Source organism: Vulpes vulpes, chromosome 3 (genome assembly GCF_048418805.1).
Source record: "Vulpes vulpes isolate BD-2025 chromosome 3, VulVul3, whole genome shotgun sequence".
Classification (NCBI taxonomy): Eukaryota; Metazoa; Chordata; class Mammalia; order Carnivora; family Canidae; genus Vulpes; species Vulpes vulpes.
The window spans coordinates 76062519-76089571 of record NC_132782.1 but is presented as its reverse complement, the minus strand read 5'-3'; the positions used below and the strand labels follow the sequence as shown (position 1 = coordinate 76089571).

At 44.6% G+C, this 27053-nt stretch overlaps 1 protein-coding gene across 7 annotated transcripts in view; it reads right to left on the bottom strand.

Moving 5' to 3' along the window:
- CALN1 (calneuron 1) overlaps positions 1 to 15458 on the bottom strand; it is a 544567-nt gene extending 529109 nt beyond the window's left edge. Inside the window, exon 1 of one of the 7 annotated variants that reach the window (XM_072752791.1) lies at positions 15246 to 15458. The gene's annotated coding sequence lies outside the window, so the exon portion shown is untranslated. Of the gene's footprint in view, positions 1 to 4256; positions 4670 to 15245 lie in introns of those variants that run through there. The other 6 variants (XM_072752802.1, XM_072752797.1, XM_072752795.1 and 3 more) reach the window with 6 other exon arrangements.
- Between the last annotated feature and the right edge of the window lie 11595 nt (positions 15459 to 27053).

The following is a 27053-nucleotide window of genomic DNA, read 5'->3' as shown; positions in this document are numbered from 1 at the left end:
AACCCCTGATCTTCTCCCAAACCTCCTCCACCCACTGTCATCCCCATGGCAGGCCAACGAAGCTTGAGTCATCCTTGACTCATCTTTCTCTAAAACAACTATCCGATCCATCCACAAATCCCATTGCCTCCATCCTCAAAAAGAGAGAGAGAGAGAATGTCCAGAATCCTAGCACTTTTCACATCTCCACTGTTACAACCTTGTCCAACACCATCCCCAATCACTGGGATTTTGTATTCTCTTTGCTAGTCTTCCTGCTTCTGCCCCAGCCCACCTACCACCTCTTCTCAGCAAGGTAATTAGAAGGATCATTTTTAGAGGTCTCCCCTCAACTCAGAGCCCAGTGCTAACTTCTATCTCCCTCAGAGTAAAAGCCAAAGCTCTTATGACGCCTCCACGTGTCCACCTTGTTCCAGGGCCACCTTCTCCCTCCCTCCTCCTAGGATTGCATCCACCCAGGCCCTATTGCTATCCCTGCATCCTACCCTCCTTCTCTGCTTTCCCTCTCCCCCTAACATGCTATTTGCGATTTACAATTCACCTTTCTGTCCTCACTTTTCGTCTTCCCCATTGGATGAAAATTACAAGAACCAAGTTTCTGTCTGGGTTGTTCACTGCTTCCTAGAAATACAGTTTGGTATACGACTAGTGTTCATTAACATTCGTTGAATTTAATTTTCCCAAGTGATTCTCTTGCTTAAAACCCCTCAGTGATTCTTATCTCCCTCAGAGTAAAGTCCTCTTGTTTGTGGGCACCTGAGGCCCTTCGGGATCTGGCCCCCTGCCCACCTCTCCTGCCTCCTCTCTCACATTCTCCAGAACACAGCCCAGGGGAATTACCCATCACCCCCTACAGTGTCTCATCCACTGCTGGCCTCCTCTCCCAAGAACACTCTTCCAAAACCACCTCTTTGGGGACTCATCTTGGGAGTCAGTCAAGTTAGGGTAGGCCCCACCCCTGAGCCCCCACCGTGCACTGTGCTCTTGCCTCTCCTAGCCTGTTCCAGTCTACACTGACATCCTTTGTGTACCATTCTGTTCTGTGCTTGAGAGCAGAGGTGCCTGTCGCTCTGAGGTTGGTACCCACAGCCCCTAGTCAAGGAGACCCTCTGTTAGGTGGTGGTGGTAGCGGCATAATTATTATCATTGCTATTACTGTTACCTTTGATAACTATTTATTCAATCAATGACTCTCCACAATAGTACTAAGTGTCCACATGCAGCTGGACTGACTGACCAATTGATTGCTGTATTGACTGACTTGTTCTACACACCAGAGTGACAGGGTGAGTGCCTCTTTCCACCCAGAGCTGTTTGCCCCTTGAGCCTCATCTTCAAAGTACGAAGAGGGAGTATAGCATATCACGAGGGAGGCAGAAGTCACCTTGACTTCCCCTTAGCAATCATAATGGCTTCAAGGACACTTCTGGAGTCCACGGGCACCGGCTGCGGTCCTCATATACGAGATATTTTTTGGACATTACAACTCAAATATCCCCAGAAAAGGATACATTTTAGTCCAAATTTATTACTGTCACGGGGTTCTTTGATCTGTCTGGCTTAGCTGCATCTCTTAAGTAGGCTGAGTGAGAAGGGACTTCACTTGGTCATTAGAAATCACCTATGGTGAAGCTTGTGTCTGCATACCATCATGTATTCATAAATGAACTTTTAGGTTGTTTCAGTGCCGCTGGGAGAAGAGTCATGACTCCGGAGGGGTGGTCCCTGCCCTCGGAAAAGGCTCGGCCCCACAGTTAGTAAAGGAGCCCCTGGAGTTACTTAAGTGGTTTTATCCTTCGTGTCAAGCTTTTCTTAATTAGAGGCAGATGTTTTCATCAAAAGACAAGAGGAAACATTTATTTTGTCCTGGCTGCGTACACAGACTTCGGTTAGGTGATTCCGTTTAATCCTGCTGACTCTACTATATCACAGATTGAAGAAACTAAGACCCACTGAAATCACACAGCCAGCCAGGGCCATGCTTTGGTAAGTGGTGGCGCTGAGATGCCCGAGCTGATCTGCCATGCCCCCAAGGCCATGACCTTCCGCTCCACCTTCCTGGTGATGTGAACACCCTCTGAGGCCATTCCAAGAACATCCACTGCACAAAGTTGCCATGTCCAAACAAACTCCGCTGGGACTCATTTACAGCTTTTTGAAAGCCAGCAGCCATCCAGTAAATTAAAATACAACACACACACACACACACACACACACACACACCGAAGTTGAAAAGAAAAATTGACACAAAGGAACAGCCTATTTATTTACTTATTGCTAATGGGCCCCAACCCGTCCAAGGACACAGTGGTGACGTCTGTCCCAGGCCTCTCCCTGCCCTGGGGGATTTTGTGAAGCCTGGGTTCCCTTGGCTTCCTCTAGGAAGTGGCCCAGGAAGAGTGTTGACTGAAGCGACTGTGCCTGGAGAGGCAGAGGGCCTGTGGTGTTCAGGCCCTAAGAGGGCAGAGGGAGGAGAGCAAGAAGAGGTACCTACCCATGGCTGCATGAGGACCTCCCATGTTGGACACTCTGTGAGCTCAGGGCAGTAGCCCTGTCTCAGTGGCCACAGCCTTACCTATGTCCCAGCTCCGGGTGACAGCCTGACCCTCAGTGAAGCCATCCATGCCCCAGCCAAAAGCAAAGCCTGCAAGCGGACACCAAGCCTGCAATGCCACCTCCCCTGGGCCTCTTTTCTTCACCGGGCCTCCATCATCCTGCCTCCACAGTGGGTTTTTGTTTGCAAGAAACGTCTCTCCCTGGGCACCTCCCTTCGAATCTTCAAATTATTACACAGATCCACTGCCGGGCACAGCGATTAGGAATTCCATCAAATGCTTCATTTGGAGGCTTTGAATAGCCTCTCCTAACCAGAGCGTTTCTGCCACGGCTCAGAGTTTTATTGTTCCAAGAATAGGAATCACTCTGCACCCACGTTGTCTGGGAGGCAGGTATCCTGACCTACCTGACAGGTACCCCGAGGAAGTTCCCACCCCCTGCTGGAGGGCTGGGACGGGTTTAGCTACACCCACCATAACTACTGTTCGTGTAAATGTTTCAGGACTTGTAGGCCATAACTTTTGGGGAAAATCCTCAGTCCCAGGAGCTGTGTTTTGGCGCAGACCCCCCTCAAGACTTGAGAAGTGATACTAATCATCCAGCGTGTTTTAAAGCCCCTGGAAAAAAATCAGTAAAAGTGCTTTTCCCCTCCTGAGCTACTTTCCCCGTGTGGGGGCAGGTGGAAGCCCCTGGCAGCCCCCCGACACAGGCGGACGGGGCTCCGGGCTCCTCGGGACTCTAACTCAGGACAGTGAAAATGGCTCCCTCTGCTTGGGCCTGGCTTTCAGGGACATCTGTGAAGTGGTGTCAAGCTGATTGAAAGGAAACCTCTCCTTCGGGTATGACTCAAGAACATTTCACCCAGAAGGAAGATGTGGGGGCGAAAACAAATCAATGAAGGATTTGCAGATAGATGTTCTTTGGGCCCGAGTACAATTTACAAAATGCAATGTAAAGAAGATAAATCTCCTCCCCCTCTCTGCCAGCCCCGAGCAGGTTCCTGAATAAAAACAACTCTGCAACAGAACCTTAGGCTCAGCTAGAAGTGAGTTTCCTCAAAAGGCACAGGGCTAGAGATTAGGAATTCCTCAAATCCTACAAGCAGCATTGCATTCCCGTCTAGCCGCCTAGCCTGGGGAGGTAGGGGGGCAGGGGAGGGCGGGGGGTGGGCAGGGGGGGGACAGGTGCCAGCGCTGCTCTCCTGCCGGGACGGTTTGCGGAAAGTTGGATGCACCGAGTTCTCCAATAACAACACAGGGGAGCAGCGGCACGGCCCCTCCAGGCCACCCGAGCGAGCGGCAGGTCACTGATTTAAGAGGCGAGTGAACCCAGGCTTATGCCCTTTTAATGACACCCTGCGGGAGGGGACCCAGCAAGGAGGAAATGGTGCTGCACGAGCCCGGGCTCCAAGAATCATGTTCCCCAGCTCCCCGGCTCCTCTGAACCACGTTGGCAGCCAGGTGAAGCCAGGGCCAAAACAAACACGCTGGGAGCTACCTCCGGACCGCCCCCCTCACCCCCTCCCCGTCCTCCAAACCCTATGAAAACTTGATTTGTCTCAACTAAACACAAACTGGGAAATTGGAGAGGAGGCAGAGGGGAAAAGGGGAAGACAGGGGGCCAGGCAGTGTCCATGCAGTCAGTGGTATCATTGATCTAGAGCCACACAAGCCCCAGAGTGCCATCGACAAGGATCATACCTCCTGCTGATCTCGGGGGAAATTCTCCAAGATCCATGGCTGGGAGTTTAGGAGAATCTCTAAGCCACCGGGAAGGAGCAGAGCACTGCAGCTCCTCAGAATGATGGACCAGGGCGAGCTTTAATTAACAGGGTCTGATGCCTCTTCTTTTTTGGTAACTGAGCAGATTTAAAGGGCTAGAGTCCCAATTTGGAGGGTGCTGGTGGTGCTCTTCCTGCTGCGGCTGCTGCTGCTCCAGCCACTGCTCCGGCTGCTGGGAGGCTTCCTGCGGACCTGTCCTTCCAGCGAGGGACCAGCTGAGGGGGGGAAGGCGCGGCTCCTGCCCCGGGGGGCTCGGGCTACGGTTTGAGATCAAAACCGCAGGGCTGTGGACCTGGGCGCGGCCCGCCTGATGGAGCGCCAGCATCTCAGGTGCCGCCTCCCGGACCAAGGAGGAGGGTTGGGGTCCCTGGGTGCAGGTGGCACCACGGCCGCCCTCCCCAGACGTGGAGCTGGCCGGACAGCACCTGGAGAAACACACACGCGTGCGTCTGCTCATGTACACACATGCCTGCCCATGCACACGCACAGCTGCCCATGCACACATGCCTGCCCACATACATGCATACCTGACCGTGCACACACATGGCCCCCCTTCTAGACATCCAGATGCAGAGGCACAGGGCCTGTGGCCAGCCAGATGTCTTACCCATACACCAAGAGAAATAGTTGTGACTATTTCTCCAGAGCACGACCAGGAGGGGAGACCGGGATAAGGTGGTGGAGGTAGGAGGGCAAGAGCAAACCCATGTGCAGAGTTGCCTGGCTCCCTGGCTGCCTTTCCTAGAGCAGGGCTTGAGTCAGGGACAGTTTCAATTCAAGACGGTCACCCCCAGGGAGCCTCTGTCCCCACAGCCTCTTTCTACTTGCTCCTGCCAGTCTATCTGTGAAGCCTTGGCTTGACTAGGACCTCAGCGTCTCATGTCCATCCTGGTCTGTCATATGTGTGGCATTCATAGACTTGACTCTCCGGTGATGCCTCTTTAGCCGATACAGTAGTACCTTATGTGCTATTTTATATTTTAGTGCCACTTTCTCCTAGTAGGCATACAAATAAATCCAGCCAATGAGGCTCACCAGTCTCAGTGTTCTGCCTCAGAGTGTGAGTGCCGACGGGCATCCCAGGGGGCACCGGGCTTTAGAAAGGGGGTGAACCTCAGACCCCTTCCGCCTCTGCTCTGAGCACATGGGTGACCTCTTCCCCTCCTGGGCCTGGATTTTCTCATTTGTAAAACGTCAGTGTCGAACTAAGCCAGCAACACCCTTAACAGAGAGGGGGACACAGGCACTTTTAGAAAACATATTCCATTAACCAAACACCGAGCTTGACCACATCTTGGCTGACGGGGACAGCACGCTGCAGAGGGCATGCGCTAAAAAATCTTGAGAAACACTGTGCAGAATCATCTCCAAGGGCCTCGGCGTCAGTGAGAGATGGAGCGGGTTGGATACTCTCTCCCAGATCACAGGCGCTGCTCTGAGGATAGAGCCTGCACGCAGCCTGCTCAGGCTGGCAAAGGTCAGAAAGAGGTGCCACTGTCTATTCCAGCCGAGCCTTGGGCAAAATCACTGGACAGTACAGTCTCTCTCCACAAAAATCTCTCTGTGCCCACTTTACCCCAACCCTGGCCTTTCCTCTCACCCTGAGGTGCCCAGAGTCCTCATGCCCACCGGCAATAAAACCCTTGTCAGCAAAGACTCTGCTATCAGCCATCCAGACATCTGTTCAATGTGATTTCTGGTCCTCCGTCTTCCTGGGAGACTTGCATATGGCATCTTCTCTCGCCTTTTAAAGACACTGGGCAAGGGGACCAGTCAGATCAGGGCTGGGGGTGAAGGTGGGAGATATGTGCCTGGCACCAATAGTGTTCCCACAGCCTCACCACCCCAGAGCCCCCTGGCACCTCATGGGTGTCCCCAAGGAGGTGGCCTCTGGGCCGGAGGAGGCTGGCACAGTGGACCACTTGACAAGGAAATGTCTGAAGGTGAATGGGGGATTCCAAGGTCTATTCATTCCAGCCAGAAATTCCTCACATCCTTGGGGTCTCTTTTCTGGTTTTCAGTAATAAAATCAAGCCCCCAGTTTTCAGACTGACAACAAAGAGAATGTTCGCGTAGGGGGAGGGGCTGACGTGCAGGGAGGGGCAGCGGCCTCAACACCCCCTGGCTCGGAGTTGTCTTAGAGTACTCAGCCCACATCACCACCATGATGGCCTCACAGGACTCCAGGCCCCAAATGCCACAGTTCAAATCTTCCCTCAGCACTCTCCACAGCTCCTCAGAACAAAGAGCTGTGAACCTGGAGATTTAACAGAAAGCTAGGTCCCCTAGCAGACATGAAGGCTCCCTCAGCTCTGTGGGGAGGCCCCCAGCTGAGGAGGAGAGGGCAGGTCATCGGCAGCATCCACCACCAGGAAGTGCCCTCAAGATGATCCTGACCTCTCAAAGTCCAACTGAAGAGACTACGACTCAGAGAGAAGCAGAAGCTCCCTCCTATCTAAGTAAGCTCTGCCATTAGCATCCCTCTGGCCCAAATGATGACCTGCCTCTTCTCCAGTGACTGACAGATGGGAATGCCCACACTCGTCATGCCTCCTGCAGGAGCTTGACTTTAGCAGACCTCTGCAAGATAAGCTTATCAGAATACGACCAGGAGGCCCAGTCCCTGTATGAGGTAGGAATAACTTTGTGGAGCCTCAAAACTGGCCTGTCTGCAGATCTGCTTCTGTGAATCTGGCTGTTCCCTGCAGCCACTCAGCTTTGGCCACCCATAGACCCTCTGTGATGCTGGTGCTGAGTGCTCCAGACCACTCTTCCCAGGCACCCCCTACTCACTGGTTTTCTTGTTGGCTCAAAGAAGGACTCCAGGAAGATGGGGAGGCCAGGGAAGAGAAAACCACAGAGGGATGATCCCTATCCCCACTTCCCTTCGGAATGGCTAAGACCAGCCTTGCCCACCTCAGAGGGGTGCCAGTAGCCATGTCGCTCAATGGTCAGACCACCAGCTGTGCCACACCACCCCCACCCTGGGTCTCCTCAGCCATGGCAGTCCTGCTGGGTTGACGCCTCCCTCAGGGTTCTCAGCACCAGCCACCTTGGGGCTCTTCTAGTCCAGTGAGACCACTTTTCTCTCTCATTCCCTCAGTCCCAGGGATGGTAGCTGTTCTTTCAATTACTAATTCTTGGGATTATTTCAGCTTTCCAATTCCTGTGCAACTAGTCCTGTGTATTGAATGCCATCTGTTTGAAACATCTAGTGTGGTTTTGTTTTCCTTGCTGGACAAGAATTTTCCTTGGAGATCTCCAATTTGAGCATTCTGATAGTCATGAGCAAGTCATAATCTGAACATCCTAGCCCTTATGATGCATTTGAGAATATAAATGTTAACACTCATGAATTGAAAGAAATTACAAGAAAGAGTAAAATATTAAGACCCCTCTGCAGGTTGGAGCCCATTGGCACATCCTTATATTACATATTTGTCACTTATGACACCAAATCTTTGCATATCAGAAAGAAAAAATATTCCTGGTCTAATTTTAGATCTATTGAAGTCAAAGCAAAAGAATCTTAAGGCCAACTTAGGAAGTCAACAGCGAGAAAACGGAATTAAACACCAGCCCAGCAGGGAAGGACTCTGGGTAATTCACACATTCTATTCCGCTTATTATTTAGCTGTGTTAGGTGTGTTAGGTAAATGGTAGTATGTTTCGCTAATATTTTGGAACTTGGACAGTGTGGACTTTTAGGGAATTGAAGGATCTTAGTTCATCTCTCATTTCATCCTCTTGGGGGTCTGTGAACAGCCCACTGAGAACAAAAGAGCCCTAGGCAGAGCTCGGACAAGGTGTCCTAGTTCGGACCAAGGGAGGATCTGGTGTCTTCTCCTCCACACTGAACACATGTTGATGAGGCCTGAGAGCAAATCTTGGTGGCAGAAAGAAGCAGCCTCGAGGGGCTAGCAAGGCCTGCTCTAAGCAACGTCCTATCCAGGCAGGCTGTCTGCAAAAAGACAAGAAAAGCAACAGAGTGACCATGTGTGGCATGGCCTTTCTGAGCACAGGGACCAGAACTGCTCACTAATGCAGTTCCCAGGCTCAGACCAGTGATTACTAAGCCTTCTTCCTTTGGGAAGTCTTTCATAAGAGTAATAAAGGCAAAAAGGCAAAAATCACAGACAGCAAAATTATCCCCTCTTCTACAGGGGACAGGGATAAGAGTGTGAGGCAAGGGAGCAAATGCCTTTGCATTCCCTGACATCATCTCTACCTCTTTCCACTCTTCCAGGATCCACGTCAAGTCCAATCCAGTGTGAACTAGCCTAGAGATCTGGCCATTCACAAACCATCCCCCTCTCTGTCCCACTGCCACTGGCTTCATGGAAGCCATTTGCTCTCTCATCTGGTCTCCTACAAGATGTATCTAAATGAATGCCCCCACCTCCACCTATCCATAAATAGTGTCTAGTGTCCTGCTAGGCATCAGAGATAAAGCCCAGCCCTCAGGGAGCTTAAGAAGTTGCAGAAAGACAAATACCAAACAATCGTAAAGGAGAATGAGGGCAAATAAGAAGACATGCACAGTGCTACCACCAGTTGTCATCAAAGGACTAACTTACTCTGGGGAATTGGAGAAGGTTCCTGAGGCTGGTGGTGAAACTAGGACCTGGAAACTAAGTAGGTATTGATGATGTGATGGGGGAGAGATTGTTCCCCTGGGCACCAAGCAAGGCCAGGGAATGGAAGAAAACCAGTTCAATGTTGCTCATGAAGTAAGACTGGTTCATGGTCAGATGGAGAGGTAAGCAGGAGGCACTCATGAGGCTTGGGACTTCATGGTCAGGGAGACAGGAAGCTCCCACAGGGCTAGGCTGGATTGTGACATAGTGAGGGAGGCACCTTTATAAAAGATTCTTCGTCAGTATGGGATATCTAAGGAATCTGTTCTCTAACACAAGTGAGCAATGAAGGAAAATTGAACAAGGGTTTACAGTAGGAGCACAATGGAATCAAGCTTACTACAAAACATTTGTTCCCCATGGTGCTTGGGATAAAATCAAACTCCTTAATCTACCTTAAAGGTCCTTAGTAAGGGCACCTGGGTGGCTCAGGCGTGTGAGCATCTGACTCTTACTTTCCGCTTAGGTCATGATCTCGGGGTGATAAGATCGAGCCCCAAGTCAGGCTTTGCACTCAGTGGGGAGTCTGCTTGAGATTCTCTCTCTCTCTCTCCCTCTCCCTCTCAACAAATAAATAAATTTAAAAATTAAAAGTCTTTTATAAGCTGCTGGCCTCAATGTACCTTTTGTCATCTCCTTCCAGATCCCCTTCTAATTCCTGTCAGCTACAGACACATAAAAGCACTTGCAACTCCCATAAGAGGCCATCTTTACACATCTCTGGGCCTTGGCACATGCTGTTCCTTCAGCTTCGAATGTCCTCCCTTGCTGCCTTAGTGAACAGGTATTCTTTGCCCTCACATCCTTAGTGCCTGGTACAGAGTGCTCCCACAACAAATTCTGGTTCAATGCTATATGTTGGCAAATTGAAATTCTATATGTTGGCAAATTGAACTCCAATAAAAAAAAAATTCTGGTTCAAATGAACTGGAGGATATACTTCCACATTAACAAGCTAAGTGAGCTTAACTCCTTGGTGAAAAATGCAAAATGTGTAAAACTCACACCTGCGAAGTTCCAATAAAAATGTCAACGGTTGGGGCATCTGGTAAGCATCTGACCTATTATCAAGGGAAAGTCTGAGCAATAAGTAAATAGTTGTCTTATTTGTTAGAAAAATACACGTTTTTTAATTTTCTTATTTTTCTCACATTAGTCAAATTGTCTAGAGTTGTCTCATTGTGACCCTGCCCACAGAATCAGGCTACACAACCCAAATGCAAGAACAAAAGGTTTCCTGGAGGCAACCACTTCTCTAGTCTTGCCCACAATCTGTTAAATCATAGGAAAGACATAGGTCCCAATTTGAACAAAAGGTATTCATTTCCAGGAATATAGAATGTATGTGCACAGAGATTTGGAGTTACCGCTTACAAAAGCATCAAAGTCACAGCACAGTTTTACAGATAAAAAAGATGTCTACCCCATTCCGAGGGTGTTAAGGTAGAAATGAAAATCCCCACACCTACTGCCTCATGAGATTTTTGTGAACACATGGGCTCAATTGCATAAGTGTAAGGTGTCGGTAGAGGTCTCCCCCCGATACCAGATGAAACTTCTTGATCAGCTCTTAGGCCCTGTCCTCTGGCAGCCCCCATAGTCACATTGACCTGGCTGGTGTGGATTCAGTTCAGGTGTTGCTCCACGCCCCTCTCCGCCCTGCTGGCAGGGCACAGAGCTTTGCCTCCCTGAATCACCCGTGAGTCTGGGTTTTGCTCCATAGCCCTAAAGTTCAAGTGTTCAGAGGGTTCTCAAATAGCAAAAATGGCTAGAACAAACAGGTGCTCCCTGATTCATTCTCTCCAACCATCTCAGATTCCATTCTCCCCAGTTCTTCTTGCCTTCCTCCTCCCTTCTCTCTATTCCACTTCCTAGGCTGAGAGGGTGGCACTCCTGTGCCACGGAATACCTTAGGAGAGAGCCTGACGGATTCAAAGCAAGAACTGGACTAAAGGATAAGTGTCATTAGTGAAATCTGTTCCCAGGGCCCAGGGAGCTCTGGGCCATAGGAGACCCCTCTAAGTCCTGACACAGAGGTGCAGCTGGGGTAGACATTGGGTCCTCCAGCTACTCACTGGCTAATGCAGCAGCCTGGGGAAGCAGGGAGCCATCCCTGGGTGAATTTCCTGGAGGTAATAAGCAGCTCACAAACAGCTTGATGGATAGCCTTGCTCCATTCACCTGACCTTGGGTACCAGCACAGCTGGCCGTGCCATCTGAGCCTCTCGGAGTACAGCAGCCCCAGCAGGGTGCTCTGGAAAATACATTTTGTGAGCGGCAGTGTCATTTCCTTACTGTCACTTGTCAAGGCCATCTACTGACACTCAAAGGCCCAACTTCCTCTCCTTATCTAATACCCAAGGGAGATGCCAAACTCAACAATAAAAACCATTGGCTTATAAGAAAACAAACCAGTCAGGGATCCCTGGGTGGCGCAACGGTTTGGCGCCTGCCTTTGGCCCAGGGCGCGATCCTGGAGACCCGGGATCGAATCCCACATCGGGCTCCTGGTGCATGGAGCCTGCTTCTCCCTCTGCCTGTGTCTCTGCCTCTCTCTCTCTGTCTGTGACTATCATAAATATAAATAAATAAATAAATAAAAAATTAAAAAAAAAAGAAAACAAACCAGTCAGACAGGCCTGTATATACAGGCATAAGCTGAGGCCAGAAGAAGCAAAGCCGAGTGATGTCCACAGTCCCAGTGTTCTAGATTCAAACACAGAAAACCTACTGTGGAGAGAAGGCTACAAACAGTGGGGTTTGGACAAAGGGCAGCCTTGTCAGGGGTGTGTGAACAGCCACCAGCCAGCCCTGCAACCAGGGTCCTTTCTGGCCAAGAACTGGGAGTCTTGCAAGGAGGCTTGAGCAGGAAATGAAATGGGAGCTGCCAGGATGCCCAAAGCACCCACTCCCTTCCCCCAACCAACCAAAAGATCCTACGTGGTTCACTCCATCCAGGCCAATTATAGTCCACAATGAGGTTGGACTGGATTTATGTTTTCCCTGGCTAGTGTCCTTGTTAATTTCTATGCAACTTCTACACAATTATACATGCTCATCATTGAAAGAAAGCACAGAGAGGTAGTTTCCCCAAATGCTGTCATCTAGGGGTCACTGCCATTTTATTTCCATTCATTGCCAAAAAGATCCTGGCAAAAGCTTCCCTCCCACCACCTGCATCTTTATACACTAAGGTGACTGGGCTCTGAGCCTCTCCTGAAGGACCTCGCTAGGGCAGAGGCTGGGGTACAGGGGTTCAACGTGGGCAGGTTGTCCTTACAGGCCAAGATCAAACCCCCTCATTTCCTTCTCAGGTTAGAGAACTTGCACGTTTTAAAAGGTAAAGACCATCATGGAGCCAATCACCATCTCTTCCAGGGACTTGGAAAGCTCCAAAATCCAAGGACAGCTCAGAAAGAGGGGAGGAAGATCACCACAACCCTAAAGGAAAAACATGGAGGCATTTGTGATGGCGGAATTGGAATTGGTTGAGAGTAGGACTGATTTCATCTCTTACTGGGTCCCTCTCTAGCTACTGGTTACAGCTTACTGGTCCCCCAGCTCCCACCATCTCATCATAGCTTGTGCAGACGGAGTAAATGTTCATATGGTCTCCCTTCCACCCTGAAGGGTAGGGAAGGGTGAGACACTGGAAGTGTGAATAACCCAAAGTACAGAAAACCAGTGATGTGAAGTTCTGTTGGGTTTTCCTATAGCCAGAGGTAAGTAAGTATCTCTTTATTGGTCCTGTATATAGCTGGATTCAGAAGCACAGCTAAAAGCCAGGGCTAGGTAGGACTAATACTGCTTTACAAAAAAAGAAAATCAGTTCCTATTTTGTATATTATCATCCCCCGGCCCACCTGGACCACAGCCTCCTCAGTAATAATAATAACGTGAGAAGGAAGAGAGGGCAGAGGGAGAGGAGGAGGTGCGTAGAATTCTTTCCTTGAATTCATCTTGCAATGGTGGCCAAGCAGCAATCTTAGGCATATCCACCTGAAGGGCACCGCACTGCTAGCTCACTCATTCATGCTAATCCGCATATTCCTAGCTTTTCCCTCTCGCCCTCTGTTTCGTGTGGCCAACCTCCGCAGCTAAACTTCTCTTAGCATTTCTAAGCCCATCTGAGATTATTCATTGAACAAACCCATTCAAGACTCTCTCATTGAAACTGCCCCCAGGTAATAGTGTACCCTGAACAATGCCAGCTTTGGGAAGTAAACCACTCAAGTAAATTTAGAGCAATATCTCCAGCTCCCTTTTTCAGCCACAGGAAGAATAGGCACTGCTAGGTTGGCTTATGAATCCCCTTGGATTCCTAAATTTTAGTTCTTGAAATAGATGCCATCACATAGCAAAGGCTAAAGACGGAAACCACCAGTGTCCTACATCCCAAACTGGAACCCATCCTTGAAAATCTTCTGGACAGAAACCAGGAGTGGTACCACATATGTCAACCCCTAAGGCTTTCTGAGAACTCCCAGTGCTTCTTGATGTCTCCCTATCTGCCCAGGCACCCAGGAGAATATCCACAGGTACTCTCAGTCCGGCTAGTGCTTCAGAGTCCAAGCTACTAAACTCAAATATCCTGGACCACAGAGAGGATCTCAGATGCCTCTCTCTGGTCTTCCCTTAGCTTGAGAAAGAAGAGAGAATTTGGGGAATCAGGGTGCTGATGGACATGCTCCTGGGTAACTTTCATTTGGTCTTTGTGGCTGAAATCAGACATCACCTCACCCAGGAAGTCTTCTGTCATGCACAAGGTTAGGCTCCCATCCTCTGTGCCCTCAAAGCAGCATACACTTCCCACCCAGACTTACACTCTAAGTTCCCAGACACCTCTCTGCTCCCCCAAACACACTGGACTATGTGTTTTTGAGCCTAGGGGCTATGTCTTACTGGTCCCTCTGCAAGGCTATTGCAGTGACCTCCTGCATTTGCTAGTGTCCTGAACACCCCTAACCCCAAATTTGAGTTTTAAGATCTGGCTTGTGCCTATTTATACCAAGATTAACATATTCCACTCACCCTCACCCCTAATTACTGCAGCTAGGGGAAATGAGAAGTGGGAATTGAAAACAGATCTCTCCAAGGCCAAACCAATAGAAGAGGGTTTTGTAGTGTCACAGTCAAGGTCGGGAAAGAGACAGACACTCTTCCAGCATAATAAAGTCCAAAAATTATGCTAGCAGTAAGACATGAATCTTGTATGTAGATCATTGAGGTCTGTGGGCAGGAGATTAACACTTGCAGTATAAGTGATTTGTTGTTTAAAGTAGTTTGGGAAGATCATAGAGGAAAAGAAGAAAAAAAAAAAAGCAAGCTTCCTACCCAGAGAAGGGTCCCCTCCCTTCTCTCCTCTGACTTCTAGGCTCCAAGCCTCTCCCTCATTCTGAGCATCAGCAAAATGAATGGAGACTTTAATATAATGAGGAGCTGGGACACCCCAACCAAGGGAATATCCCAGCCCAGGAAAGGAAGAAACCAAAATGAAGCAGAATGAACATAAAAAACAGGTCTGAGTGAGAGATCTGGTCAACTGGGGAGACCTCCATTTGGGGGCCAACACCCTGAAGGTCTGGGCAGGGAGGGCCTGTTCTTGGTATGATGCAGGAGTTTGAGCTAATTAGTTTAAAGCCACAATGCCCACACCCTTCAACCCATTACCATTCCAGTTCTGTATAGTTTAGATTCTATCACAAGGAACTGGATTGAAGAACACACTGAACTTTCCTTGAGGTCATACGTGTGTTGTACATGTGTGTGCACATGTGAACAGGCACTTGCCTGGCAAAGTAAAAGAAAATATTATCCCTCCTTCCCCAGGTCAACAGCAGGCACCTAGGATACCTCTAGGGTCATTGACAGGAAGGTAAGGGGACACCTGGAGGAGGGCACTCAGCCACAAGGGAGTCCACAGTCTAATATGTGGGGTAACTGAGAGGTCATTAGGCATCTACAATATAGTATAGAAAGTGCTACATAGAAGTGCCAACATGCTTTGAGGACATAGAGAAAGGGCACCTTAGGGCTTAGGAAGGCTTTCTGGAGAAAGTGGTATCTATGTTGAGCTCTGAAGATCAAGTAGAAGTTAAACAGAAGCATGTCCTTAAAATACCCACCCCACCCCCACACTTGGAGAACAGCTGCAAGCCTTCCTGTGGGTCTAAAATAAGGAGACCAGTGTGGAGTCACACACATCTTGGATGTGTCAGAGGCTGTTTATTCCCCTTTTGTGTCCCTACCCCTCACAGACCTTCTCGCTTACCTATGTCCCTGGAGGCGGTCCCAAATCCTTTCCCTGGAGCTGCCAAAGTGGTCCCAAAGCTGTTAGCTGGGATGAGAAGATGGATTTGCAGTGTCCACACAGCCGGGGAGCCTCACCCCAGAGCCAGCCCAGCCTGGCCCCATGGAGCCCACTGAAGTCGCACCAGACACTGGCTAGGCTGCCTCCCCAGACTGCAAGAGGGAGAAGTGTGCTGTGAGCATCCTGGAGCCCAGCCAGGCCTCTCTGGCGAGGCAGGCAGGTGGAGGAGGAGCTGGAGAGAGCCTTGTAAAAACTCCAGAGGATCAAATTAACTCCCAAGGAGCTGTAGAAGCAGCAGGCCGACTGCCACCTCGAGGTCCACTGCAGAGCCACACCAAGGCTGGTAGGGGTACATGCCCCCCTTATAGTCCTCTGGATATGGCCCTATTTAGCTTCATCTTGCTGCTTAAATTTGAGCTCTGACCCCTACCCAGCAACACACTCTGGCTTGAATCCTTTGCTATGAAACTGTTTTCTTGCTTTAGGCTTTTTTTAAAATGTAATTTTTATTGAGGTGAAAGTCACAAAACATAAAACTAATCATTTTAAAGTGAACAATTCAATGGCATTTAATACATACAGGTGCAATCATCACCTCTATCTGGTTGCAAAATACTTTCATTGCCATAAAAGGAAACCCTATACCTATTCCATCCCCCTTCTACCCCCAGCACCTGACAACCACAATTTGTGCTTCATATCTATGGATTTATCTATTCTGGATATTTCATTTAAATGTTATCATACAGTATGTGACATTTTGTGTCCGGTCTCTCTCTTACCATAATGTTTTCTAGGTTCATTCACATTGTTGCATGTATTAGACTTCATTCCTTTTTATGATCAAATAATATTCCATTGTATATATACACCACAATTTATTTATCCCCTGTTGATGCACATTTGAGTTGTATCTACCTTTTGGCTCTTGTAAACAGTGCTGCTGTAAATGTTTGTTTTCAATAGTTTAGGATATGGATCTAAGAGTGGAATTGCTGGGTCATGTGGCAATCATATGTTTAACTTAAACACACGTTTATCATGTTTTTCACAGCGGTCGAACCATTTTACATTCCTACTAGCAATTTATAGAGTTCCAATTTCTGCCCATTCTCTCCAAAACATCTTTTTTTTCCCCTTAATAGCCATTTTTACAGTTGTGAAATGCTATCTCATTGGGCTTTTGACTTGCATTTCTTTAATGACTAATGAGTTGAGCATCTTTTCATGTATGTTGGCCATTTATTTATCTTCTTTGGAGAAATGTCTATTTGGATCTTTTGCCCATTTTTTTGCCTCTTTTGCCCATTTTTAAATTAGGTTGTCATCTTGTTGAACTGTAAGAATTCTTTATATATTCTAGATATAAAACCCTGATCAGACATATGATTTGCAAATACTTTCTCCCATTCTGTAGATTGTCTTTTCATTTACTTAATAATGCTCTTTTTTGGAGGATGCAGAGCACATTTTTAAATTAAGTCTTTTATCTATTCCAGGATAGTTAACATACAGTATTATACTAGTTTCGGGGATGCAGTTCTTTTTTTTTTTTTTTTTAATTTATTTATGATAGTCACAGAGAGAGAGAGGCAGAGACACAGGCAGAGGGAGAAGCAGGCTCCATGCACCGGGAGCCCGACGTGGGATTTGATCCCGGGTCTCCAGGATCGCGCCCTGGGCCAAAGGCAGGCGCCAAACCCCTGCGCCACCCAGGGATCCCTGGGGATGCAGTTCTATACACCACCCAGTGCTCATCAAGATCAGAGTACTCTCTAATCCCCATCACCTTTTTCATCCTTTACCTCCAATCCTCCTCCCCGCTGGTTACCATCAGTTTTTTCTATATGGTTAAGATTTTATTTCTTGTTTAGGTTCCTCTTTCTCTCTCTTATTTTTTCCCCTTTACTCACTTGTTTCTTAAATTCTACATGTGGAAATCATATGGTATTTTTCTTTCTCTGACTTATTTCACTTAGCAATATACTCTGTAGCCTCACCTATGTTGCAAGTCGCAAGATTTCATTATTTTTATGGCTGAATAATGCTCTTAATGTAAAAAAGTTTTAAATTTTGATGAAGTACAATTTATCTGTGCTTTTCTTTTGTTGCTTGTACTTTTTATGTCACATCTAAAAATTCATTGCCAAATCTGAGATCATAGATATTTGCCCCTATGTTTTCTTCTTTGAGTCTTGTGGTTTTAATTCTTTTTTTAAAAGATGTATTTATTTATTTGAGAGAGAGAGAGAGAGAGAGCACACAATGAGGAAGAGGAGAAGGAGAAAGAGTCTTAAGCAGACTCCATGCTGAGTAAGAAGTCCAACATGGGGTTCAATCTCATGTCTGAGATCATGACCTGAGCTGAAACCAAGAGTCAGACACTTAACTGACTGCACCATCCAAGTGCCTCTGGTTTTAGTTCTTATATTCAAGTCTTTGATCCATTTTGAGTTAGTTTTTGTGTATGGTGTCAGGCAGAGGTCCAGCTTCATTATTTTTCAAGTAAATTTCCAGTTTTCCCAGCACCATTTGTTAAAAAGACTATTTTTCTCCATTGAATGATCTTGACATCTTTTCCAAAATACATTGGCCATAAATGTATGAATTTATTTCTGGATCCTCAATTCTATTCCATTGCTATAGCTATCTATCCTGTGCCAAAACCACACTGTTTTGATTGCTATAGCTTTATAATAAGCTATAAAAACTTTCTCCTTAATCTTGTCTGAGCTCAGTAAAGAGGAGGTGACACGAATCAGTATCCCTTTTCCTAACTGGATACCTCATAAGCAACACCTTACTCTCAAATATCCTTTGAAGCTGTGGATTATGGCTCTAATTCTGAAGTCACGGTGAAAGTAGAGATGGAAAAGAGGGAGAGCCATGAAACGGTGTAAAAAACTTTCCCCTTCAGTGGGAGGATGGGAAAAATGGGTGAAGGGGAGTGGGAGGCACAGGCTTTCAAATATGGAATGAATAATTCACAGGGATGAAAGGTACAACATAGGGAATATACTCAATGATATTGTAATAGCGTTACATCATCACAGATGATAGCTACACCTGTGGTAAACATCGTATATCGTATAGACTTGTTAAATCACTGTGCTGTACACTGGAAATTAATGTAATATTGTATGTCAAGTATACTTCAATGAATAAATAGACAAACAAATAAAATCCCCCCTTTCATTCCTCATAAAAAGGAGGAACATAATGTAGTGAAAAGAATAAGGTCATGAGTGGGTCTCAAGCCCAACTCTGAAGTATTAGTTATGTAGTGTTGAGCAATTTATCCTTTCTGGGCCTTGGTTTTTTCATGTGGAAAATGGGCTGTTATGAGAACTGCATATGTACCATAATGCACGTAAAGCATTTGGCCCAGAAATTCTGCTCAGTAAATAGCACAACATGAGTTGGGAAATGACTGTGGAAACATGGCATATCCTGACTACTGCAAGATCTGATTTTACATACATACTCTGGAAGGGTGTGCAATGAGGATAGATTTTTTATTTTTTATTTTTTATTATTTATTCATGAGAGACACACAGAGAGAGGCAGAGACACAGGCAGAGGGAGTAGCATGCTCCTTGCAGAGAGCCTGATGCAGGACTTGATCCCAGGACCCCAGGATCACGCCCTGAGCCGAAGGCAGACACTCAACCACTGAGCTACCCACGTGCCCCAAGACATTAGTTTTTTAAATGTCCTTACTTCCTTTTCTGTAAATGAGCCTCTTGATTAATTTGTAAAAAGTGTTATGTGAAATTCCATAATAGTGAGTAAATCTTTCTGTAAGTCCGCAAATAATGTTACCAGAAGCTTAGTGAGCAGAGAAGGCAAATTCATATCCAGAGTGAGGATATTTCAGTGATAACCACTCACTGTTCTCTCCCTGATGAAAGGGATCCAATATCATTAATCATCCTATATGTTGAATAAAGAAACATGCAAGACAGAGCTTATAGGGTTAATCCTCCTCAGAATTTCCTTTGTATGAAACATCTCTAGATGTTCAGATAAATCCCTAAGTAGAGATAGATGTGTCTAATTGGACTTTTTTTTGGAGAGGGAGCCCATTAAGAGCCTGGAAACCTTCAGGACTGCAGGGTGACTGGTTTGAGCCAAGTGCTGCAGAGGGACCCCAAGCAATCAGCAGGTGCTTATCCCCCAGCCTCCCCAAGGTAACATGCCCCCTCATCACTGGGCTAGGCCTGTACTTTTTCTGAAGGTTGAGTGGCTCTGCATCACCTTTGCCAAAGTGGAGCCCATATGATCCCCTGCCTCTGTAGGTCACTTGTTTCCAAACTGCAGTTTGTCCAGGGAGTATGTGACTAGCAAAGGCTCAGTCCCCTGCCTGCCTCCAGCTGTGAACATGTATGTCCAGGAAAACTTGTTCCCAAGCTTTATGTTGGGCAGGCACTGACACATCATGTGGGGAATTCTCCCAACACAAGCTGAGTGGTCAAAAGAGCTGGGTGTTAACAAGAATGACAGTGTCTACCACTTGGGATGTCAGAATGAGATCCTATTTAGTCTTGGTAAACAGAATACTGTTATTCTCCCAATCCTACCACAGTGAAGGCAAGAGAATTGAGCCAATAGAAAGGCAAAACAAGACATGACAGTGCTGCCTTCGCTGGCCCTATCAACCATAGTCACAGAAGCCTTCCCACCTGCCACCCGAGCCTGGCATTTACTAGGCTCTCCATCCTTGTTGAATGGATGAGTGGATAAATGAGACAATGTAGGCAGATCTAATTCATTTTATTCATCTCAGGCACAATATCTGGAATAATTGGAATTAAGCCCCAGGACCCCACATGCTGCTAAACTGCAGTCTTCCTACTCTTACCTGCCCCCAACACACTGGTCAGATCTGAAAGATTGACTTTTTGCCTTCTTTCCAGTTTTTCATTGGAATGTAGGCCCCTGTATCCTGAAAACCCTCAATAACCCTCCCAAAAAGGGGCAGGACCTGCTGCCTATATCCCTGAATGTTGGCCAGCTGTTGGCTCAAGTCCGACCTTCAGCAGATTTACATCTGGCAACATACGGGGAGAGATGCTGCTAATGGTCTGACTTTGGTCTTACTTGCTACAGGGAACTCTCCCATCGGTCCCATCTGCTGGGCCAGGGTCCATACTGGCCCCAAGCAAACTCATGCACCTATGTTTAGCTGAATCAGCCCACTGACCAAAGCTGCCAAGCTCCTCAGATACCCACATGACTGGCAATACTCCCTACTAATCTTTCATTTTTCCCACCATTTAAAGGTACTCCTTAATCTCCTTTCAGCTTAGTATCCCAAGGCTAAAACTGAAAAAATGATTCCAGGACTTTCCAGTTTTATCATTCCCTCCATCATAGAGATTTTTGGCTGAAACACTGGGGTCAAATGTTAATAACACAGTTTTCATGCAAATATAGAACGAACACACATCAAAGATTTATTCAACTTATTGATGAGAGAATCAGAGGGTTGGGCAAACCTGATTCAAAAAGCATTTGAGGAACTGGGTATTGATAGGTTTTTGAAAAAAGCATGTTAGAATAAAGTTGTTAGGTTAGGTACAAAACTGGTTAATGTCCTGATAGTGCAGTAAGACATTTGGAGTTATCTTTTCTGCCAGACAGAAATCAATTGAATCTCTACCAGAATAAAAAATCATCGAGTTAACATGTAACTCCACAATGTCTGGACTTTTAATCAATGACGAATAGTGAGTCAAACAAAGGTACATTCTCCTATAATTAAATAATGCTTTGGGGCCTGTTCAACAATGCCCCTGTGTGACATTGAAAGAAGATGTTGTTCTTTCTTTGCCTTATTTCCAAGATTTAGATGTTTTTCTTAACTCTGTGTATGGTTGTAAAGATCTCCCCAGGACCTGGGAAAGCTAGGCTCACAAGGAAATAAAAGTCTTCAAACACAGACCTGCAGTGTTCAAAATCCCACAATGACACCCATGTAGTCTGCTCCACGCAGACCCCTGAACACACCAGCCTCTTCCATCCTTGACTTTGCCTGAGCTTCATTCCCTCAACCTGAAACCCTCTTCCCCTACTTTTTCATCTGGATTTCTCCTGTGCTTATGTCATGACATACTTCAGAAGGTACTTTCTCCAGGTACCCTTTCTGGACTCTCTCAAACCTGGGGGATCAAATCCTCCCACTACAGCATCTATAGTGGTAATTCTGACATCACCAATTACTGGGTTCTTAACATATGCCAGTATTCATTCTAAATCATTTATTTTGTTGACCTTATGTAATTTAAACCTTTTCATCAAAAGATTGAACAAAGATAGCTTTGTCCCATTTTCTAAATAAATATCACACAGCTGGAAAGTGGTTGAGGCAACACTCAAACACAGATCTTTCAGGTACATAACTATCTTATTCCTCTACTCTAGAATGCTTTGCTTTCCACACTGCTCACAATCTTCATGAATTCCCTGAGGAAATGAGTTTTGTGGCACATACCCCTGCACAGAATGCCCAAGATTACATGAAAACTGAACAAGCCTGGCTCCTACAAAAAAAAAAAAAAATACAAAGGCTATGAAAGAAGAGCATCTACTATGGGTGTGGTGGAGAACTCCTGGGAATTCTGGAGAGACCTTGGCTGGCAAAGCCCGGCCCTTGGACAAAGTGTACTGGTGTGAGGCACCTCTTGAATGAGATCCCTCAGGTCCCTTGAGATAGTAGAACTCTCCTGGACATGCTCACAGCACATCTCAGCCTGAGCCTGTCAACATCCTGGAGGCTTTTATCACAACCCACCCCCTCAGCCTTCAAAAGCTACCAACCTGTATCATTCAGAGCTGCTTTTCCAGCTTCCCTGCAAACTATACATTCATTCATTCATTGTACCCAAAGGTGCTGAACACTTACCACGTGCCAAAAGCCATAACTAGGTGCTAGAAGTGAAGAAAGTTAGCAAATAGAAACAGTTGTCTGTAGGAGGTTATGTTCCACTGTAGACAGAAAGCAACTAAAGAAGTGTGTGCAGAAGTGTAAAATTACCACTGGAATAAGTGCTACAAAGAAAAAGTGCAGTCCTGATACCATGGAAGAGAAAGGATCCATTGAACTGAGACCTGAAGGACAGAAATGTATCAAAAGAAGCAAAGAACAAGTTGGGGATGGGAGTTAGGGAAGAGACATGTGTAGCAACCAGTTCACAGGAGAGTTAGAAGAGACCTAACTTTTCTTCTCCCTTTATATGTTGGTAAATTGAACACCAATAAAAATTAATTAAAAAAAAAAAAAAAAAAAAAAGAAGAGACCTAACTGATATTCTGAGAGATCATTACCTGCTCCTCTTTTTTATCACCTTGCCAAGGGTCATCTCTGTGTCTACTGGTTTCTCCCAGGACAATGTGCCCTTCTTCTCCAAAGTCTCCTCTATGCAATCTCCCTATTACAGTTGAATTCACATAACGTTCTTCTTACATTCTTAACCTTATTCATTAATTTCTAAGCTCTGTTAAGGCAGGGATCATGTAGTATTCATCTTTATATCCTCAAGGCCTAGCACATTGCCTGGAAGACAATAGGCAAGTGATAAATGAATGAATGGATGGTTGAATGAATGAGAGCATAACTGGCACAGCTGTAATCAGTACAAGCCATAAATAGCCCAGCCATTTTGAGCAAGCTTTACCTCATTGACAGTAGGAAGCCCAGAGGAAGCCCCTAACACTTCAAAACCTAGTAAGAGTATCTGCCTGCCTGTCCTTAAATACTGCCCCACCACTGACTCCCCCAGATCGGGGTAGTGTCCTGACATCCTGGTATGCGGGGATGAATTATGAGTGTATCAAAAATAATTGGGTAACAAAAATAAAATCGACATTTGCAAATAATCTGGTTAAAATAAATTATGGGGTGTGTATTATAGTTTTAGTTTGCTTTCCCCCAAAGACTAAGGTATGATCTCATTCATGAGCTTATTTGCCATCCATATGAATCTTGTTGAAGTATGTGCTCATGTATTTTACCCATTTTAATGGGTTGTTTGTTTCCTTTTATTGAATTTTGAAAGTTCTTTATATATTCTGAATACAAAACTTGTATAACATATATGCTTTGCAAACATTTTCTCCCACAAATACATTTCTGTGCCTTATCTTTTCATTCTCTTAACAATGTCTTTTTTTTTTTTAAGATTTTATTTATTAATGAGAGACACACAGAGGGAGGCAGAGACACAGACAGGGGGAGAAGTAGGCTCCCTGCGGGGATCCTGATGTGGAACTCGATCCCAGAAACCTGAGATCACAAACTGAGCCAAACGCAGAGTCTCAACCACTGAGCAACCAGGTGCCCCCAATATCTTACAGACATATGAATTTTTAAAATTTTTATGAACTAAAAATAAAATTTTGATGAACTCTATCAATTTGTATTTGTATGGATCATGCTTTTGGTATTTAATACATTTTTGCCTCTATGAAAAATTATTTTCACTTAACAGTGTGTCTTATTTTAGTTAGCATGTCTTCCAGATCCACCCGTGTTGTTGCAAACAGTAGAATTTCCTTCTTTTTTAAGTTTGAATGATATTCCATTGTATGTGTATATCACAGTTTCTTTATCCAATTTTCTATTGATAGACATTTGATTCCACTTACATGAGGTACCTGAAATAGTCAAACTTATAGAAGCAGAGCATACATTGGTGGCTGCTGGGGAATAAAATGAGGGAGAAATGGGGATTTATGGGTAAAGTGACAGTTATATGAGATGAATAAGTTCTAGAAATCTTCTTTGCAACACAGCACCTACAGTTAAGGCAGTGTTGTGACTTAAAAAAAAAAAATTCAAGTTAAGTGTTCTTACCACACAACCCCCAAAGACAAGCAAAAGGATACAAGGAAATTTTTCGAGGACATGAGTATGTTTCTTTAATGATGATGATGGTGCCATGGGTGTAATACATATGTTCAAACTCATCAAGCTGTATATATTAAACATGTGCAGTTTTTTGTGCATAAATTATATCTCAATAAGCTATAAAAAAAGAAACTTTTGCTTAATATAGGTCACAACATTTTCTCATATGTTTTCTTCTAGAAATGTTATAATTTAAGTTCTATATTTAGGTCTTTGATTCACTTTGAATTAATTTTCTGTATAATATAGGGTATGAATTTAAGTCCCTTTTTTGCATATGGATATTCAATTGTTATGGCACGATTTATTGAATGGACTAGACTAGCCTTTCTTCACCGAATTGACTTTGCACATTTGGTGAAAAATAATTGTCTATATATGTGCGGGTGTATTTCTGGACTTTCCATTCTATTCATTGATCTTTTGTCTACTATTTTGCCAATAACACAACTGTCTTAATTACTGTTGTTTTATAATTAGTGTAATATTAGTTTTCTAACTTTTTTTCTCCAATATGGATGCCTTTTATTTCATTTCATTACCATATTGTGCTCCAAACCTCCAACATAGAATGTCTTTTTCAGATCAAAGATGCTACCTTCCATTCCCAGTTTTCTGAAGTTATCTTTCAGGAATGGATGTTAAATTTTGTGAAACCTTTTACTGTATCTATTAAGATTGACTTACATTGGTTGATTTTTAATCATTAAACCTAACCTTCATTCTTGGGAAAATTTCCATTTGCTTATCCTTTTTGTATATTGTTAGATTTGATTTGACAAAAAATTGTTTAGAATTTTTGCATTTATATTCACGAGAAATATTGGACTGCAGCGTGTTGTTGTTGTTTTATTGGTGTTGTTGCTTTTAAACAATATCAGGGTAATGTGTTAGGACATAGTTCCTCCCTTTCAACTATCCGGAAGAATTTATATGGGATTGGTATTATTTCGTCCTTAAATGTTTAGTATATATGGGATTGTTTAGTTTATATGGGATTGTTTTTAAACAATATCAGGGTAATGTGTTAGGACATAGTTCCTCCCTTTCAACTATCCAGAAGAATTTATATGGGATTGGTATTATTTCGTCCTTAAATGTTTAGTAGAGGGGCACCTGGGTGGCTCAGTGGTTGAGCGTCTGCCTTTGGCTCAGATCGTGATCCCAGGGTTCTGAAATCAAGTCCTGCATCAGGCTCCCCACAAGGAGCATGTTTCTCCCTCTCCATATGTCTCTGCCTCTGTGTCTCTCATGAAAAAATAAACAAAATCTTTAAAAAAAATGTTAGTAGAATTCACCAATAAAGCGGTTTAGAACCAGAAAATTATTTATGTGAATGTTTGAATCTGCAAATTCAATTTCTCCACTAGACATAGGGTTTTTCAGATTATTTCTTCTTAGGAGGCTAAGATAGTTTGTATCTTTCAAGGAATTTGTGTTTCATTTATATTGTCAACTATGTTGGGGGAAATGCTATTAATAATATTTCCTAACATCCATTTACTGTATGCAGAATCTCTAGTTTTGTTAACTCTCTCATTCTTGATATTGACAATGTATGCATTCTTTGTTTTACTCCTGACTGGTTGAGCTAGATCTGTCAATTTTATTGACCTTATTAAAGAACTAAATTTTTATTTCATTAATATTCTCTATTGTTTTCTGGTAGTTTTTTTTTTTAAGATTTTATTTATTTATTTATTTATTTATTTATTTATTTATTTATTCATTTAACAGAGAGAGAACCAGAGAGCACAAGCAGGGGGAACAGCAGAGGGAGAGTACTCCCTGCTGAACAGCAAGCCCTATGCAGTGCTTAATCTCAGGACTCTGGGATCATGACCTGAGCTGAAGGCAGATATTTAACTGACTTATCCATCCAGGTTCCTCTATTTTCTGGGCTTTATTTTATTGATTTATTTAATCTGATCTTATTATTTTCTTTTAAGTTGCTTTGGGTTAATTTTGCTCTTTATTTTCTATGGTCTATGGTCTAAAGATAGAAGCTGGGGTTATTGATTTAAGACTTTTCTTCTACTGTAATACAAGTGTTACACGTATTCCTATAAGTACTGCTTGAGTAGCATCCCACAAATTTAACATGCTGTATTTCATTGTCATTCCACTCAAAATGCTCTCTAATTTCATTTTTTTATTTCTTCTTTGACTCATGGCTCATTTAAAACTCTATTATTTGATTCTAAGCAAAATAAGTCAGAGAAAGACAAATGCCATATGATTTCACTTGTAAGTGGAATTTAAGAAACAAAACGAAGAGTAAAAATAAGAGGGTGTGGGCAAAGCAAGAAATAGACTCTTAACTATAGAGAACAATCTAATGCTTACTAGAGGGAAGGGGGTGGGAGATTGGGTGAAATAGGTGATGGGGGTTAAGGAGGGCACTTGTGATGAGCACCAGGTGTTGTATAGAAGTATTGAATCACTATAATGTACACTTGAAAATAGTATTATATTGTATGTTAACTAACTGAAATTAAAATAATAACTTCAGGGTGCCTGGACAGCTCAGTCACTAAATTTAGCGTCAAACTCTTGATTTCCACATTGAATCATGGGATTGAGCCCCACATCGGGGTGAGGAGTTTGCTTCATCTTCTCCCTCTGCTTCTGTCCCTCCCCTCGTGTCCATTCTCTCCCTCTCTCTCTCTCTCTCAAATAAATATATAAATAAATCTTAAAATATAACAAAATAAAAAACATAAGAAATTAAAAAGATTAAAATGTGCTATTTGGTTTCTAGATATTTGGAGATTTTTAAGAGCTCTTTCTGTTATTGATTTAGAATTTAATCTGATTTCTAATTTAGTTCCATTGCAGTCATAGAACATATTTCTATTGAG